General features: G+C 39.7%; 1 protein-coding gene across 6 annotated transcripts in view; it reads right to left on the reverse strand.

Annotated features, from left to right (window-relative positions):
- DYNC1I1 (dynein cytoplasmic 1 intermediate chain 1) overlaps positions 1-19,655 on the reverse strand; it is a 347,340-nt gene that overhangs the window by 289,323 nt on the left and 38,362 nt on the right. The window contains exon 1 of one of the 6 annotated variants that reach the window (XM_075211771.1): positions 6,522-6,774. The exons of the other annotated variants lie outside the window; for them this stretch is intronic. The gene's annotated coding sequence lies outside the window, so the exon portion shown is untranslated. Of the gene's footprint in view, positions 1-6,521; positions 6,775-19,655 lie in introns of those variants that run through there. 6 annotated transcript variants of the gene reach the window in all.

The raw sequence follows: 19,655 nt of genomic DNA on the forward strand, positions 1-19,655 counted from the left end.
ATAGATGTTTGCAGGGCAGGGAGGTGGTTTTGGGGCACCCTAGGACTTTAGAAATCATAGGCACGCCCCAACATGAAGTGACCACGGCTCTTTTCCAAGGAGGGCCAGCGAGGAGCTCTCAAACATTCTCAGTGGGTCAGTATACATACCTGCCATTATTTTACTCCCTGGCATCGAGACAGGGGAATAGTCACATCATGCTGGGGGCATGGCCGTGCCCCCAGGGGCTGTCTAGCACTGTAAAGCACTAGGGTGCCCTTTAGACCTATCTCTTCCCCTCCAAACACTACAGCACACACTTTTAGCACTTTTAGCAGATTTTCCTACATCGACCAACATTCCCACCCGCGGAACAGTCATGACCCCCGGGCAGGGCAGCGGAACAGAGCCCTAAAATCTTGAGTGTCCCACCGAAATCGGAACAGTTGGGAGGGATGGTATATATTGTCATTCTGTAGCAAATTCTGATAACAAACAGAAACACCACTTATCGGTAACTAAAACAACCCAAATCTTATTACATGTATTAATTACATTATTAGCAATATAATGTGCAACGTGTGTCATGTTAAAACAACTGTTTACCCTAAATAATGGGCAACTTGTTTAATTAATCAGAAAAAAACTGTCAGTTTAATACAGATATCTTATAGTAGCATCATTAGTTAAACAATATTTGTGGGTTTGCTTTTATATTATTATATTACTGATTATATTTGGTTATACTTTACTTATTATTACTTGTTATCTTTATTTATATAGCATCAATCATATTACGTAGCGCTGCACAGAGAATATGTAGTCGTTCACGTCAGTCCAGGCCCCAGTTGAGCTTATATTCTAATTTCCCTATCACACACACAGACTAGTGTCCATAATATTCAGCAGCAAGTTAACCTACCAGTGTGCTTTTGGACTGTGGGAGGAAACCCACACAAACACGGGAAGAACATATAAACTCCACGCAGATAGGCCCTGGTGGGAATCAAACTCATGACCCCAGCGCTGTGATGCAGCAATGCTAACCACTGTGCCCCCGTACTTTGATGACAATGACATGGGAGCACCAGGAGATTGAATTCAAGGAATGTAAATGATCAACGTTACAAATTTACAGGGAGAAAAAACGGGAATGATCTTGGAAAATCGGGACATTTGCAATAGTGTCATCTTGGATGAAGTTGTTCATCTGTCTCAGTTAATCTTTTGAGGAACAGCGGCGCTTGAAGTGTCCTGACGGATGCCTAGTACTGCCAGTATGTCTAATATTTAGCATAAATTAATGCAGGATTTACCACTTTTACTGATAATCCGCTTCAGTGGAATCCTTTCCACCTTCCATTCAGGGCCTGGTTTGAAGAGATATGATTAAGCACTTAAAAAGGAAAAATTCAGTCTTCACAAACTAGCAGCGCGCGGCAATAACATAAATATATACGCTTAATATCCGTCATCGATCCTGTCACATTTTCTCATCTAGCCTGCCTGGAGTATTTCATACCTTTCAGGATTTCTATGTATCTGTGACATCTCTATTTCTCACATGTGAACGCTCTTCTTGTGTTCCAGATTTGAGTACAAAAGGATTATTCCACTGTATAACATAAAATGATTTCCCGTTTGCAATAACGTACCAAGTTCTGGTCTACTATGTCGTATAATAATGTGTGCATTAACCATCAATGTTATATAATGTTATAATATTATATAACTAATATGTGATGTTTATACCTGTGCAAATGTGGTAATATCCAACCTAGACATGTAATTTCTCCTTATATTATGATAAATGAGAGATCTGTGGTCATTCTGCTCACTCTGGAACATTCCCAGCCAGCAATGCATGATGGGAACTGAAAGGAAAATCTATGTCCTATCTATGTAGTTGTAAACACATACATGATGTAAATTACATTTGGCGTTTCGTTCTGATGCACCCAGTGGTGAGATAAAATGACTATATCATCTGAGTGGCGTCAAGCCTTGGGCCTGTTTCCTCATACATATTTTTGTGCCTAATTACTGACTGAAACATAATTATTTAACATCCACTCTGTATTACTTTTAAACGTCCATGGCAAACCTCATGTGCAAAGTAATTGCAATAAACAGTAGAACCATCTCCCTAAGTTCATTGGAATACACATTAAGGGCTATATTTACTAAACTGTGGGTTTGGAAAAGTGGAGATGTTGCCTATAGCAACCAATCAGATTCTAGCTTTCATTTATTCAGTGCATTCTATAAAATGACAGCTAGATTCTGATTGGTTGCTATAGGCAACATCTCCACTTTTCCAAACCCGCAGTTTAGTAAATATACCCCTAAGCCTCTGACCTAATGTTGACCTATTCTCTTGTCAATGTGATATTTCAACGCTGAGACTGAATGGGAAAGGTCTGGGTCCTGGCTTACCGCCTCGCATTGCCCTATCATAACCCACATTGTTCAGTATATTGTTTTATATGAAGCATGTCTAGTTAAAGTCTAAGGGGTAAACTTATCACACCTGCTAAAAAGAAAAGGTTGAGGTGTTGTCCATAGCAACCAATCAGATTCTAGCTATCATTTATTGAGTTCATTCTATAAAATGATAGCTAGAATCTGATTGGTTGCTCTGGGCAACACCTTCACTTTTAGTTTTTAGAAGGATTGGTAAATCTACCCATAAGCCTCTTCAGGGACAAGAGTAAAGCTGGGTACACACTATAGAAAAGTTCTCCAGATGAAATATCTTTAACAATTTTACCAATAACTGAAAGTCCCAATCAGCAGCTGATTCATGTTTACACACTATACACATTTTACAAGATTTACCTTCAGATCTGTGCTCTTCATCTGTCATAACCATCGGCTGAAAAGATCCTGACTCTGCACACTCCATAGGGATCTATGGGCACTGCTGGTCGTCAGTGCGTACACACTGCAGAATTTGCCCGACATCGTTCCATCGTTTATAGAGAATTTTACTCTGGTCTTAAAATCAAATCAAATGATACGATGTTCTTTGCTACGATAAAACATGATCATGGGAGCGCACACACTAATGCTATATTGGACCTAGCGGTCGTTTATCATGTGGTTGCCATCATAATCAGGTGAAAAACCTGCAGTCTGTACCCAGCTTTACACCAACAGGTAACAAACAATATTAAAGCATAAATGAAAATGAGAATATTTTTTATATTGAAAACATTAGCAATATCCAAATACTGTAAATTTAATATCACATATTAAAATTGTACCTTGATGATAGTTTTCTGCTGTGTACTAGTTTAATTGCTGGGCACATCCGCCATCCAATGTATTCATTCCTAGTCACACTACTCATCATTAAAAATAAATAAAATAAAATCTTCCCTGTGACGGTGAAGAGCATTGCTACTGGAAGCTAAGAGCAATATAAATGTACATTTGCATTTTGCTGTCTTAGGTCATCTTAGTGCATTATAATAATTTATTATAGCTTGATCATGGAAAGGTTTTCAGAGACTTCTAGATGCCTAGTTAGATGCCTTCCAGGAAAATCTTCCAATTTCGGACAGCAAGTATAGCAACTGTAATCATTCTGCTGTATAGGAGTGCGCACTTCTGGACTCTCCGTAACAGAATCTTATCCTACACTTTGCATATATTTATATATTCCACTTACTCATACTTGCCAACTCTCTCGGAATGTACAGGAGACTCCGGACATTCCGGATAGGTCTACCCGAGAATTCCCTGTAGGTGTCCTGGCCTCCCGGGAAAGTTGGGCATCCTCTCGCATCTGCCCACTTCCTAGTGATGTGGGCAGAATTAGAGCCACCATGATGCGATTCTCAAGGAATTGCGTCATTTTGGGGCCAAACATGACTCATTTCCCCAAACCCTGCACCCCTCCATCCACATACTCCAAATTCCCGGAGCGGAATATCAAAAAGTCAGCAAATATGCACTTGCGCTTGGTGAACTTTTAAGTTCCTTGCAGTAATATTTTTTTTTTACTTTCTAACTGAACGGGATGGACCACCATCTGGAGAAAAAGGCTAATTACTGCATAAAGCAGTGATTTCTCCATGAGGTACCTCAGAGACGTAGTGGTAAATGTATCAAGCTGCCAGTTTCCGGCGAGTTTGAAAAGTGGAGATGTTGCCTATAGCAACCAATCAGATTCTAGTTATCATGTATTTAGTACATTCTACAAAACTAGAATCTGATTGGTTGCTATAGGCAACATCTCCACTTTCAAGCCCTTTTCTATTCTCTATAATACTATGATTTCCTACATAAACATCTGCAACATACAGAGGCGGAACTAGCGAGCTGTGGGCCCCGTTGCAGGGAGGAGGGAACCAGGGCCCCCGACCCTCTGCATCTGCCATGCAGCGGGCCCCTTTATCACCATGGGCCCCGAAACACTTGACCTGCAGCACCAATGTAGGAAATTGACAAGCAAAACGTTAATATTGTACCTGGCCAATCAATCATGAAATTGACCTTGGGTGTTGCAAAGGAAGCCACACATAATATAAAATATCATTACTTGATACTTATGAAATTAACATCTACTGGCTTTAGAATACTACGGTATATACAGTATTATGTGTAGTCATCAGTACTTCATCATTTATTTACTAATTCACCCTGCCCCATTGGAGCTTACAATCTAAATTCCTTAACATACACACACACAGACAGACTAGGGTCAGTTTGATAGCAGCCAATTCACCTATTAGTATGTTTTTGGATTGAGAGAGGAAACTCACACAAACTTGGGGAGAACATACAAGCTCCACACAGATAAGGCCATGGTCAGGAATCGACAGAGCTGTAACGTAGAATTCTAGCGCCTGCAGCAAGAAAGACAAATGCCGCCCCCCTAGGCCTCAATTTTAACCAAATGAACCTAAAATATTCCTAAACCACGCCCCCCTTCGGCGTTGCGCCCTGGGCGGTCGCCCCTATCGCACAGCCCTAGTTACGGCCCTGGGAATCAAACTCATGACCCCAGTGCTGTGAGGAAGACGTGCTAACCACCGTGCTGCCAATACATACACTGTTTAACTACTTCCTGCACATAGATCACCAAGTATCCATAGTCTCAATCCCTTCATTACCTCCACCCTTATCATGTGATATATCTTTTTGTTTAGAGTGTAAGCTCCCATGAACAGCGCCATCTCCATTTCAATCAGTATCTACTTGTATGTAACATATTGTAGTCCTTTATTTTATAGCACTAAGTTATACTGTATAGTATTTGCATTAATAATTGGAAAACACAAACAACCTAGTTTCTACTATAGATATCAAACATTTATTGTAGCCCTGGGGGTAAATGTATCAAGCTGAGAGTTTTTCGGCGAGTTTGAAAAACCAATCGGATTCTAGCTATCATTTACTTAGTACATTCTACAAAATGACAGCTAGAATCTGATTGGTTGCTATAGGCAACATCTCCATTTTTCAAACCTGCCGGAAAACTCTCAGCTTGATACATTTACCCCCTGGTCGCTGTACAACTGGTGTCAGGTGGTTCCTTAAATGTTAAATACCTGTGATTGCTTGGGGGACATATGAGCCTTGAGGGTGAAGACTTTGGTGTTAGTCGCATTATGTGTAAATAACATTCCCTATTTTTAATGCAGAGTATAGACTGAAGTAGCTCGAATAAGAATAAAAATATATCCAGTGAGTGCATAGGATCAATGTCTTTTTGAGTTACCCAGCCCTCTTACTTTTTCATTTAATTTCATTACATTCATTAAATACTAGTGGTAGAGCACAATACTTTCTAGTATTTTTTATATTTTGTATCAAAAAAATCTATGTATGTATATAAAATCAATTATATATTTATATATATAATCTCTCTTTATATATATATATACATATATACTGCAGATCTATATATTCATTCAAACCATTGAGCCACTAGATAGGTTCACTCAACAAGAAATCAGGTGTTTATATATTACATAGTCATGTACATTGTTCATACATGTGTGTGCATATGTATTTATATATGTGTGTGTATATATATATATATATATATATATATATATATATATATATATATATATATATATATATATATAATTTCAGGTGTCTGAACATCTGCTTTACAGATAAGGGACTCTAGTGGCTTAGTGGCTTGCAGATTTTACATGTAAGGCTCGCAGGAGTAAACTACATGACAAGAGGCCAAACTCCTAAAAACTAATAAACTGCGATTGATATGACATACACAATTGAATAAACAAATCATCCTGTCCGATTAAACATTACACAGCATTATCTACAAGTGATGAGTCACATCCAGTACTAAGAAATCCTGGTACCACTGAAGGTTCCCCGGTTGGATGATGTGTACTGGGTAAGACACAGGGCACAACACATCTCAAGGGAAGGATTACACAGGGATATAGAACCTGACTTTTGAAAGCAAATGCAAATATAAACCATGAATATAGAACCTTAGGCATGGTGAGGTACAACATGCTTCTGCATAGAGAACACACAGCACTGCACATATTTACCTTCCTTCCCTGTTATGTGCAGAGTCTGGAGATGGATTGGGTGGGGTGGGAACGCAGATATAAACAGGGATGAGGCTGGAGTTCCTGGTACAGCAGAATGGATGCTCACAGTAACTACTGCATGATGCTGCTGGAGAAGAATCCGCTGTCTCACGCTAGCCCCAGCTCAGTCTCATTAGCATCAGACCATAACCCGTCCCTCTCTCTCCTCCACCTCCCTCTGCCTGTTCTCGGGAGGGGGGCACTGAATCTGCCAGTTCTCAATGAGAGGGGTTCTCACTAATCACGTATTAACGCCAGTCTGGGTGCACATCTATGCTGCACCGTTAGTGTACCATTGTATAAGAAGAATGCACTATAGATAACTAGATTATAACATATATACCGATATACATCATGTCCATCCATAGTTATAGCCTGAAAATATGATGCAACTTGAATAATTTAAAATGAGCATATTTTAGTGTACATTGTTTTTAAATATATAGTAGATTTCTGTATTAAATGTTACATGAATCAATTGCTGTATTTTTTTTTTTAGAAATTTGATTTTTGAAACACTTGGAATCACTGTACGCGTTGGTCCACGGTGCTATTACACAAACCTTGTACAGCAGTAGGTTCTCATCTGGTGATACTGTATAATCATCATCATCATTTATTTATATAGCGCCACTAATTCTGCAGCGCTGTACAGAGACCTCATTCACATCAGTCCCTGTCCCATTGGATCTTACAGTCTAAATTCCCTAACACACACACAGACAGAAACACAGACTAGGCTCAGTTTGATAGTAGCCAATTGGTATGTTTTGGAGCGTATGAGGAAACCCACACAAACACGGGGAGAACATACAAACTCCACACAGATAAGACCATGGTCGAGAATCGAACTCATGACCCCAGTGCTGAGAGGCAGAAATGTTAACCACTAAGCCACCATGCCGCCTACTAAGCCACTGTGCCGTGTCGCTTGTTACATTCACTGCAGGTAACTTATGAAGCGAACCGACTAAGGCACTGCAAGGTGCTTATCTAGTGCTCACCTAGGGGTATATTTACTAAACTGCGGGTTTGAAAAAGTGGAGATGTTGCCCATAGCAACCAATCAGATTCTAGTTATCATTTGGTAGAATGTACTAAATAAATGATAACTAGAATCTGATTGGTTGCTATAGGCAACATCTCCACTTTTTCAAACCTGCAGTGTAGTAAATCTAGCCCCTAGTCTCTGCTCTTGGTAGATGCCTCCACAAACTAGCAGTGTGCCTCGTTGATGAGATAGGTAATGCCGACCTTATTTATACCTGCCTTTATTACACGTGGCAGTTTTGTGGAGTGCGTCAGGTAATATGCATTTACCCCCGACGTTGAGGTGCAATGTGTATTACAATAAAAGTAGAGGATGAGACTCACTAGCTACAAAACTGGAACAAAATACAGATTAATATATAGATAATGGTCCTGATTCATCAAGGCACGTATCTGCCGATTTCCAGAGTATCATACGCAAAATCACTGTGTGCACGCCCAGAACCGGGAGATACGTCCGTGAACACAGCCCTGACTGCTGCCTGTTCGCAAGCAAAGGACACTTACTACAGCCTATGATTTCGGGGAGTGAACAGGGCGGGGAAGGGGTGTTTTGCCGTAGTCAGTGCACAGTAGGGGCGTGCCAAACTCAAGCCATGTCCGAATCCAGCTCTGGGCACCTCAAAGTTACTTGTTTTTCTGCCGTATCTCTGGCTCCAGCTACAGGGATAGTCTAAGTCCTGAGCAGTAGTGATGACTGTCTCGTATGCATGCTGTAGCATACACACACAGAAAAAGGGCGCTTAGAGTATCTGGGGTATATTGGGCGACAGCTGGAAAACAGTAGTTTTGCTCACCTCTAATAAAGACCAATACTATATACACATTCCAGCACCTGCCTGTAACCTCCTCCATTAATATGGCAAGAATAAACATTATGCCACAAAAAGAGAATTTATCCAGTTCACCTTCCAATATATTTCTATAAATGAATTTATTTATTTTTTACTACTAAAATCAAATGTATGACAATAATGTTTCACATCACAAATTAGATGTTATACATAACAACCCCAAAATAGGCAGTCATTTAGTAGCAGTTGCTAATATTAACAGTATAACATTTAAAACATAGTAACTAAATAATTAAAAACATACACAAAGTGTATAAATAGTTTAGACCATATATATATATATCATCATCATCATTTATTTATATAGCGCCACTAATTCCGCAGCGCTGTACAAAGAACTCACTCACCTCAGTCCCTGCCCCATTGGAGCTTACAGTCTAAATTCCCTAATATAGACACACACACAGAGACAGACAGACAGAGACTAGGGTAAATTTTTGATAGCAGCCAATTAACCTACCAGTATGTTTTTGGAGTGTGGGAGGAAACCGGAGCACCCGGAGGAAACCCACGCTAACACAGGGAGAACATACAAATATATTACTGTTTTAATTTATGAGTGACTTTTGTCATAATTGTTGTGAATAAATATGAACAGATTAGCTGTTAGTTCACAGTCAGCTGAGTAATTTGCATGCAGATATCAATAATAATTAAATAAGCAGGTGAATGTTCAAACAAACAATTTTTTTGCTCTTATCTTGGATACAAAGAATCTACACAATTTGAGCTTCATATATTTCTCTCTCCAAGTACTTTTTACGCTGCCACTATCGCAAACATTCCTCTTGTGCAACTTCAGGTCTTGTTTCAGTAATATTTTTCTTCTATCTCACAAATTTGAGAGTTTCCATAACTTTCTCCTGAGGCTTCAATTGTTCACTGAAAACTCCATTGAGAGTTCCTTCTTGAAGAGAGCTCCCTTTTACTGATTGCTGCTATCTGGTCATGTTAAATTGCATAATTTCATGCAATTTCGCTGTGGAATTAGTGGCGCTATATAAATAAATGATGATGATGATGATGATGATGATGTTAATAAACTTTCATGCTTATACAAGTCTTCATAAGAAGACTGGAACACCTTGTCCTTCAGCATACGTCCTCTCTCCTTGCACTCCAGTAGTTGGGATTCTGCATTCTATGCTGCCTCTTCTGTATGGTGGTAGCTTTGGCCAACTGCTCCTTGGCAGCTTAAAGAGCTTTATCTTCAGCTGCATTAAGCATTAACTCACCCTGATACTTGTTTTGTGCATTCACAGCTATCCTTGCTGATTCTGGACAATCCTGTATGGCTTTCTTCTCATTGGGCAGCCCTCTGTAGAACAATTCAACCGAGTCTCATGACACAGTTGTTTGTTGAGTCTTTCTAGTTCAACCTTAGTTTCCAATGCCTCTTTTACTGAATAAACCAAGGCTAGAGCTTTGATCACTTTGCATGTTATAGCATTAGCTTGTCTTGGTGTTTATGGTCTGTAGTGTAACAGAGTGTCCACTGGAGACCACTAAGAGGGAGAAGAAAAGAAGAAAAGGAGGGAAAAGTAAAGAAGACTGACCTGTGCCGGGTTCAGGCAATGATAAGTCCAACTTTTTTGCTCCATTTAGGATCGGGCGCGGACAACAGCTGTTAGGTAAGCCAATCAGGGCTCACCTCCGGGCTTTTGATGAGCCAATCAGGGCTTGTTGTGTCATAAAGCCACGCACACACATCTGCTAATAAATAGCCATTGCGGCCGGCGCCAAGCAAAGTTCGTCAGTGGAGCCAGGGAGAGAGGACATCATGGGACGTCCGGAGACCTGAGATCAGAGGCACCAACAGAGCAATGGTTCACCATTGGACTGCAGGGAGCCCTTGTCAGGGCTATTAGCATCCCTGCCAGAAGAGAAGGGTCAAGAACGCTGAACAGGAGAAGAGGTGCTGCCGGCTGGAGAAGCTGGAAGAGACGGAGATGCCATGAAGAAAAAAGTTGGGTATGCTGCCCGGAGCAGGTAAGTATAGCTCCTGCTAGATAGCTCGGGCACATGGCCCATGGCACATCTCGGGCATCAGGCCCATTTGGCAGCCGTGGGCACAAGGCCCTGGAAAATCAGGATTGAGTAGGTAATATTCTTTAGGCACATAATATAGTTCAGGCTCTAGACCTGTGGACACATATAAATTCAGGATTAGACCTGTGGTGGCAAGGAATTCGGGCTTTAGGTCTGTGGTGGCAAGTCAATTCAGGCTGTAGGCCTGTGGCACTAGTAATAGAAACAGGATTAGCCTGCGGCATCACTTAAAGTCAGGTTTAGCTTGTGAGGCAATTAAAGTCAGGATCTAGGCCTGTGGGAGTAATTGATTCAGGTGCTAAGCCTGTGAGTGTGAAGTGGCATTAGGCAGTCAAGAGTAGATGGCAATTCCTATAGCGAGACCGTGGCCGCTCTGTTCCACTTGATGGTAATTGAGTGGCCATTTGTGTGGTGGTCATGGTAAGGTATTACCCTGTACTTTATAGCATAGTACCGTACGGTATTGTGTGCATTTTCCTTGTGTAATTTCTTTCCAGGATCCATAAGTAAGGCCCCCATTAAATGTTGGCTTTTGTTATCCATATTCTCCATCTGCATCGTTTGCTTTGGTGTCTGTGTGACTGTGAGCTTTGAGCTTAAGTAGTGCATCACACCTAGTGTGAATAGCATTATAGTTGCACTGCATCTGATCACATAGTTTGTTGTTAGGATCAGGTCACTGCTTTGTTGTTGTAGCTAGTGCTAGTGTGGGAGGTACATTTGAAAGGGTAGATAGCTCTGTGGGTGGGCTGTGTTGTGTCTCTTCTGTTTCCTAGACACCAGTTTGGAGGGTTGAGACGACCATCAAGAAGAGGCGGCCACCATTCCTTGGTGAGTACCATTTTATGGCTTCATCCCTGTGTTGGTGGTGCCCTCACCCATACAACAGTGAGTAGGGTAATACCACTGGATTTTTCCCTGTCTCAAATATCTGTAGTCTCGCGCCCAGGTCCAGAACAAAATGAGGTGTCAGCAATTGGGGTACAGTTAAGTGTCTCTGCTCCCTGCTGTCACCTTGGACACCCATTTCCTTCCATTCAGTATCCTTCAGTAACCTGTCCAGTTTCTTCCTAGACTGATGTACTGAGGGGTTTGTACGACAAGGTGGGTCCAGGAGGCTCATAGTGAGGTGTGTACGGTGTTCCCATAGTTGTCCCTCAGGATCGGGTTAGTACCTAGGGTGCAAGGAAAGGATTGTCCAGTGGGTGGTCTTTCTCCCAACAGCACCCGTTACAGTAGCATGCTGTACAGCATATTCTTGTCTGCTCATTATTGAACCTGCTCGTTTTTGACCATTCTCTGATGCTGCCTGCCCGACCTGTTTGCTATCCTGCCTGCTGCCTGAACTGACTTCAGCTTGTAACCATTTAGCCTGCATGCTGCCTGAACTGACTTCAGCTTGTAACCATTTAGATTGCCTGCTGCCTGAACTGACTTCAGCTTGTAACCATTTAGCCTGCCTGCTGCCTGAACTGACTTCAGCTTGTAACCATTTAGCCTGCCTGTTGCCTGAACTGACCTCAGCTTGTTAACATTTATCCTGTCTGATACCTGCTCTGACTTCTGCTTATTACTCTTCTTGTCTGCGGCTATCCCAGACCTCATCTTTCCCTCCTACTATTTTGTTAGCCCCCTGCTCTGATTTTGGATTGTATCTGATTATTGTTGTCAGTCCATGTTATTGTTCCTACTCTAAGAGACTTAGTCACTTACATGAATTAATATTAATTATTAGTAGTAGTAAAGAAAAGTGTATTTTTCCATTTTTTGTCCACTCTCTGAATATGTACCACAGTTTGTAATATTTTAGTCTTCTTCAATATAATGCACCAGGGCCTACTATTATATATAATATATAATATTATTAACGGAATCTTCATGCCATCAGTCATTACTGGGTGCATTTTTCTTGCTGGTGTTAAATAAAGTAGCAGCAACTGGGGTCTATTTCCATTGCTGAGCATCAGTGCAATTAGTTTGTGACAGAATAATCTGGCCCCGGCACATTGGGATTTCTGCTACCACTAAAGAACGCTCTTTGGTACAACATGTCCAAACACTTTGTGTTGATTATGTATTATATCTAGTGACTGATTGTTATTTTCTGTTGAATTCACGTATGACAATGTGAGTATTTTATGTAACCTTGTAATGTAATCTGTGGACCTGACCAGTCAATGCGAACGAGCAGAGTGGAGAAATCAAGTCCTGTGAACATTCCAGAGTTCAGGACATCCCTAGCTCACTTCGAAAGCCCTGTGACATTTGAGAGATCAATCTGTCCTTATTGACAGCTAAACTCCAAAGGTGGGGGGTGAGAGCTATGTGGAGAAATGGTTTAAAATCTTCTGCCTTAGACAATAACGTGTGCATTTCCATGAGGGGGTCTATTAAGACTGAAATGATTCATATTTCTCAATTGTGTTCCCTCACACACCAGGGGGTAAATGTATCAAGCTGACAGTTTTCCGGCGTGTTTGAAAAGCCAATCAGATTCTAGCTATCATTTATTTAGTACATTCTACAAAATGATAGCTATAATCTGATTGGTTGCTATAGGCAACATCTCCACTTTTCAAACCCGCCGGAAAACTCTCAGCTTGATACATTTATCCCCAGGTCTTAACTAGTAAGTAGTGACTCTGATTTTATTTCCTATTTTATTTTCTGAAACTCATTTGTGAAACATATTGTATGTCTTCTTATTAATTTTTGTAACTACGCCTTGGAACCATTTTTCAGATTAAATAAATTTAATCTAGTGTGTTCTCAGTGATTCTTTGTGATCTTACGGAGCCCAGGGAGGCTCATGCTACACGTGTATGTGATATAAATGTGAAATATTAATAAGTGGTTCTGGTGAACGTAAGGCCTCCATAATAAATCCTTCGTGGTTGCAGAAAAGGTGTATTCATTGCTAAGTGACTAAGGTGACGCCAGTCACGGCCAGCTGTTCAGATTGCTGTATCTGGGACAGGCTGGGTGTTCATGACACACTTTAAGCTTAGGTGTCCATCATGTGACTCCACCCGGAAGAAATACAAGCAATTGTTTCTGACCTACTAGCAGCAGCTGTGTTTAATAATACAGACATTGAACCTATAATAAAGCTCCCTGCAAAACTTGGGCAGACTGGATTCAATACCTATATTTTAGGACTAATACCGGTGAGTGAAATGGGTCCACAGACTTATAGTAAGAATTTTTTTAAAGGTGGCCATGATTTTGAATCAATTTAAAGGTGAGTTATTGCCATGGACCACTTCATTTCTAGAACGGCAGGATCCTCTACTTAAATCACTATCGGATTTTTACTAGTATTTGGAAAAATATTGAATGACCATCACCGGGCAACTATTGCTGAAACTGTTTTATCTAACCTGCATGAGGGGTCACAACCAGTTCTGGAATATTTGGTGGATTTCTGACAGTGGATAGATGGCACTAACTGGAATATGGCGGCAAAGAAAAAAACTGTTTTATTTGGGTCTTAAAGATATAAAAGATGAGCTGGCTTGAATTGACCTACCCTTAGATCTTGAGAGACAATTATGTTACCATATATACACTAGGTTAGCAGAATATGTTTGAGAAGAACGTAGACAGGGTCAAAGTCATTTTAGGTCATACGCTTCTAGTTTTCGGCACCTGGCTTATAAAAGTTTGGACTCTGAAGTTGAACTCAATACTGGTTGGAAATGTTTGAGGACCATTATCAGAGCAAGAAAAAACAAGACAAAGGGCCAGATTTACTAAGCTGCGGGTTTGAAAAAGTGGGGATGTTGCCTATAGCAACCAATCAGATTCTAGCTTTCATTTATTAAGTACCTTCTACAAAATGATAGCTAGAATCTGATTGGTTGCTATTAGCAACATCCCCACTTTTGCAAACCCGCAGTTTAATAAATCTAGCCCAAAGTGTACTTTTGTCTCTTTACTTTACTAGCCTGCTAGCCCTGTATATTTTGTAGCTATTTGCCCTCTTAGGGCAAAGAAAGTCAGGAACCAATAATAATAATAATAATAATAATAATAATAACCAGCGGAAAATCTTGTTTCTTCTTGACGAAACAAGATTTGCCACTTCCTTATCAGGAATGTGGGATTTGGTTCCAGAGGTTGCCATTCCTTTTGGACAAATCTACTCCCTATCTGAGCCTGAACCTAAGGTCCTAAAGGAATATATAGAGCATAATTTAATGAAAGCATTAACTTTGACCATGTATGGTCTATTCTGCACTTGATGCAGTAACTATATGGAACAGATATTCACTACCCTCTTATTTCATAAATGTTTGAAAGATTAGAGTTTAATCTTCGAGGGGCCTATAATTTAAACTGTATTTGACCTGGAGCCGGATGTAAGACGTATATGGGTATTATGCCCTTTCAACTTTCCAATGCACCAGCAGATTTTAATCATTTTTATGACTATATCTATAGGAATATCCTGGAGAAGTGTGTGGTAATCTACCTAGATGATATTTTATAATAATATTTTTTTTATTCTCAAACATTGTCTGAATATCGGTGTCATGTTCGAGCGGTTCTGGGACTGCTCAGAAAATGGGTAAAATGCATCTTCAAGTCTGAAAACATAGAATTCCTAGGTCATATTATCTCCAGGGATAGCAAATTCATTACACACTTTTCTAAATTATAAAGCCTATTTCACAATGAACACATGAGTTTTATTTAAGTGGTCTTTTGCAGCGAAATTTGCTTCTTGCACATTAAAGGAAGCTGTTAAAAAAAACTAAAAAAACATGTTGTTGTCCAATCAAATCCATCGTAAACATTCTTTGTGGAAGTTGATGCTTCAGCATCAGCTGTTGGTACTAGTTTGTCTCCAAGTTTGGAGAAAATAAATTTTTTCATCCCTGCGACTATATATATTTTTTTAAATTATTCTCGGTAGAGCAAAGTTTATTAAGTTGGAGACAAAGGGGGATATTCAATTGTTGCCGTTAACGCTCTCAAACGAGCGCTCTAAAAATATTAGCGTTAATACGGTAATTACTTGCTAAATTTCATCTCGCAGCTCCCTGAGCTGCGAGATGAAATTCAGCGAGTAAACTACCGTATTAACGATATTTACGCGCATATTACCGTATAAACTGTAATATTTTTCGAGCGCTCGTTTTTTTTTGTTTTAGCGCGTTAAAAGCAACAATTGAATACCCCAGAACTTTTTACCATTAGGTTTACTTTAATAGAATGGAAACACTTGTTGAAGGGTCTCCAATAACCATTTATACAGACCATTGCATTTTTCAGTATTTAAAAACAGCCTAAAGAATTAAGTTCTCATTTTTATTTCATCATTACTTACTTTCCTGGGTCACATAATAGCAAGGTGGATGCATTGTCCAGACAGTTTGAGACATTCCATGAGAATTTGAACATAGAAGAATTCATTCTGCAACCGGTCACCTTGTGCAAAGTCTTACAGTATCCCTTTACCGATTTAAGATTGCAGTCGCTACTAAGACAATGAGAGATTGTTTTCAAATAAGTTCAGATATCCATGATATCATGTGATTCTCAAAGGTATTTGTTCCCACCACTGAAACAACTTTTTCTGCGTAAGCATCATAGTTCTAGAGTTGCCGGTAATTTAGGGAGATCTAAAACTTTTTACTTTATTGTGAGATACTATTGGCGGCCCCGGATGTGTAGGGAGGTATATCAATACGTGTTTGTCCAGTATGTGACCAAATTAAATCATCACACCAATGTCAAGTTGGCCTTTTGCAACCTCCGCCCACTTCTCTGGGACCTTGGAGAGAAATATCAATGGATCTTATTGTGGAATTGCCTCCTTCACAAGGGTAGTAGTTGATTAGATGTTATGCCAATTTCCAACAAGATGGTCAGAATGCTTCCTACTGCCGAGCTTGCCTGCAATAATCTGTTCATGAATCTAATAAACAAAGTTCCTTCTTTTCGAATTATGGGTCTCATCCGCAATCTGCTCCTTCTAATGTTTCAGAATCACTGGTACGGGCTGTTTAAGTTAGAAAGCTAAGTAAAGGCTGGAGAAATCTAATACTCTAATTAGAAAAATCTAAAAGATGATTTAAACAAGAAGCTGATAAACAACGGAGACCAGTTAAGAAATATTCCATCAATGATTCTGGGGCCTATTTATCAAGCATTTATTTGCCTTAAATCAGGGCCCACACACACACACACACATATATATATATATATATATATATATATATATATATATATCATGTTTTCATTTTGCTAGACACACACAGATATGCAGTTTAAAGGAGGATAAGCGCTGACAACTGTCTTTTTGTTTTGTATACATATATGGGTTTTTATATTGCCACGCAGCTGGTACCATATACAATATGGGATATACCGAGCACGGGCTTATTGCCAAGCAGCTGGTACCATATATATTGTGGGATATACCGAGCGCGGACTTGTTTTTTCTCTGGTTTTGTTTCAAAATATTGCCTTTTTGTCATAGCAGCTGTCCATCAAGCCTATTTAAGGCACATTTGGGTGTGGCCCACAAGCCAGCTTTTGCTAGATGTAAACCCCTATACCTGGGAGATGAGTGCATCTGATTTTAACTGAATTTTAATGGTGTTTAAAGCATATAGGTCAGTGTAGGACCTGCATATAATGAGGTGCCCTTGACATTGGGATGCAGGCTTAAATGTTTTGACCAAAATATGAACTAATACCTCATGTTTTCTTTTTGTTAGACACACGAAGATATGCAGTTTAAAGGATAAGCGCTGACAACTGTCTTTTTGTTTTGTATACATATTCATATGCATATATATATATATATATATATATATATATATATATATATATATATATATATACATTTAGAGGTATATTGTGTGTGTGACTTAATGACACAGTCATGTATATTGAGGAGCTGCCACTAGATGTCTCCACTTGGTAAGAAACTGTTCCCATCACTAGCTTTAGAGGGAAAATTAACCTCAAGCGTGTTCTGTAAACAATACTTTTCTTGGGGCTGTAAACACCCTGTTTATGTTGTTGTTGCAAATTAAGATAACATGTTTTCCGATGCCCAAAGCTCAGTGCTGTGTAATATCATTAGTGCCATATAAACAGCAATAAATAAGACAGGTCTGCGATGAAAAAGCTTTTTTAACGAATTTATGTGATACTTATAGATTTTTGGCTTCTGAACACGAAAATGACTCCCGATTTTGCATATCACATCACGCTTTTCTGCAAAACGTGTATTTATGAATAAGTAATTTTTTTCATATTCTTTAAAATAATAAATGTATTCTGCCTACATTTATTATAAAACATTGTCTTAAATGAAATCAGTCGGTAGTATAGAATGTTGCAATTCAGTTCTCGTCATAAAACGTCCCCTCTGCCCAGTGCCAGATTAAGGTCCACATGGGTCTAGAGCTGAAATTTACAAAGGGCCTAAACCCCATACTGTCTAAAGGAACATTGCACACACACAACAACTACAGCTACAAGGTGAGCTGGCAAAGGTGGAACCAAATACAACGGATGCAACACAGTTTTGCTCTGTGCCGGCTCATTTTAACCCCTGCCTACCACCACACACAGACACACAGTACACACACACAGTACACATACATCATACTTGCCAACTCTCCCGGAAAGTCCAGGAGACTCCCGAAATTCGGGTCAGCCTCCCGGGCTCCCGCGAGAGCTGGCATTTCTCCCACATCCTGGAATTTCCTTGTTAAAATGATGCGATTCACAGAGAATTGCATAATTTTGGCCCCGCCCCCGCAACAAAACGTCATTTTACTCGTGGGGGTGGGGCCAAAATGACACGATTCAAGGCACCCCGCCCCCTCCCGCCCATTAGTCACGCCCCTCTCCCGGACGTAACCTACTGAAAGTAGGCAAGTATGATATACATTCATAGATTCTTCAAAAAGAAGTTTAAAAGCTGTTTTATTTTTTTAACACATACGCGTCAATACCATTAGCACATTCAGTCTATCTTAAAGAAACATGAAAACTGTTTTGGAACTGATTGGATATGCAAGACACAATTGGTTAATATGTGGAGATCTTAAAATTGTAGGCATGGTACTTGGCCAGCAACAAGGTTACACCAAATTCCCATGTTTTCCCTGTGAATGGGATAGCAGAGCTAAAAATTTACATTGGCAAAAAGACAATTGGCTAGCTCAAAAAAGTTTAGAAATTTTAAAAAATAATGTCATCAAATCCAGTTTAGTAGATTTAAGTAAAGTTTTACTTCCACCTCTACATATAAAATTAGGACTGATGAAATAATTTGTAAAAGCATTGCCTAAAGATGGAGAAACTTTCAAATATCTTTGCACCAAATATATATCACCAACATATCCAATGCTAAACTGAAGAAAAGCCTTTCTACAGGCCCTGACGTTAGAAATTTAATAAAAGATGAACATTTCGGGCGTGTAATGAATATTGTGGAACTTTCGGTGTGGACTTCGTTGAAACAAGAGATTTCAAAATTTTTAGGCAATGTCAAGGATCCAAACTACAAAGAAATTTTCAGGTAAATGCTTAATAGTTACCTGAATCCTGTCCAAGTTTTGCAGGGAGCTTTATTATAGATTCAATGTTTGTGTTATTAATCACAGCTGCTGCTAGTAGGTCAGAAACAATTGCTTGTATTTCTTCCAGGTGGAGTTACATGATGGACACCTAAACTTAAAGTGTGTCGCGGACGCCCAGCCTGTCCCAGATACAGCAATCTGAACAGCTGGCCGTGACTGGCATCACCTTAGTCACTTAGCAATGAATACACCTTTTCTGCCACCTCAAAGGATTTATTATGGAGTCCTTACGTTCACCAGAACCATTTATTAATATTTCACATTTAAATCACATACACATGTAGCATGAGCCTCCCTGCGCTTCGTAAGTTCACAAACAATCACGGAGAACGCACTAGATTAAATTTATTTAATCTGAAAAATGGTTTCAAGGCTTAGTTACAAACATTAATAACAATACATACAATATGTTGCACAAATAAGTGTCAGAAAATAAAATCAAACCTTGATACATTTGCCCCCAGGTCTTAACTAGTAAGTAGTGACTCTGATTTTATTTCCTATTTCTGCAGCAATTAGCCTGCTCTATT

The sequence above is a fragment of the Mixophyes fleayi genome, chromosome 5, assembly GCF_038048845.1.
Source record: "Mixophyes fleayi isolate aMixFle1 chromosome 5, aMixFle1.hap1, whole genome shotgun sequence".
In the NCBI taxonomy this organism is placed as follows: domain Eukaryota; kingdom Metazoa; phylum Chordata; class Amphibia; order Anura; family Limnodynastidae; genus Mixophyes; species Mixophyes fleayi.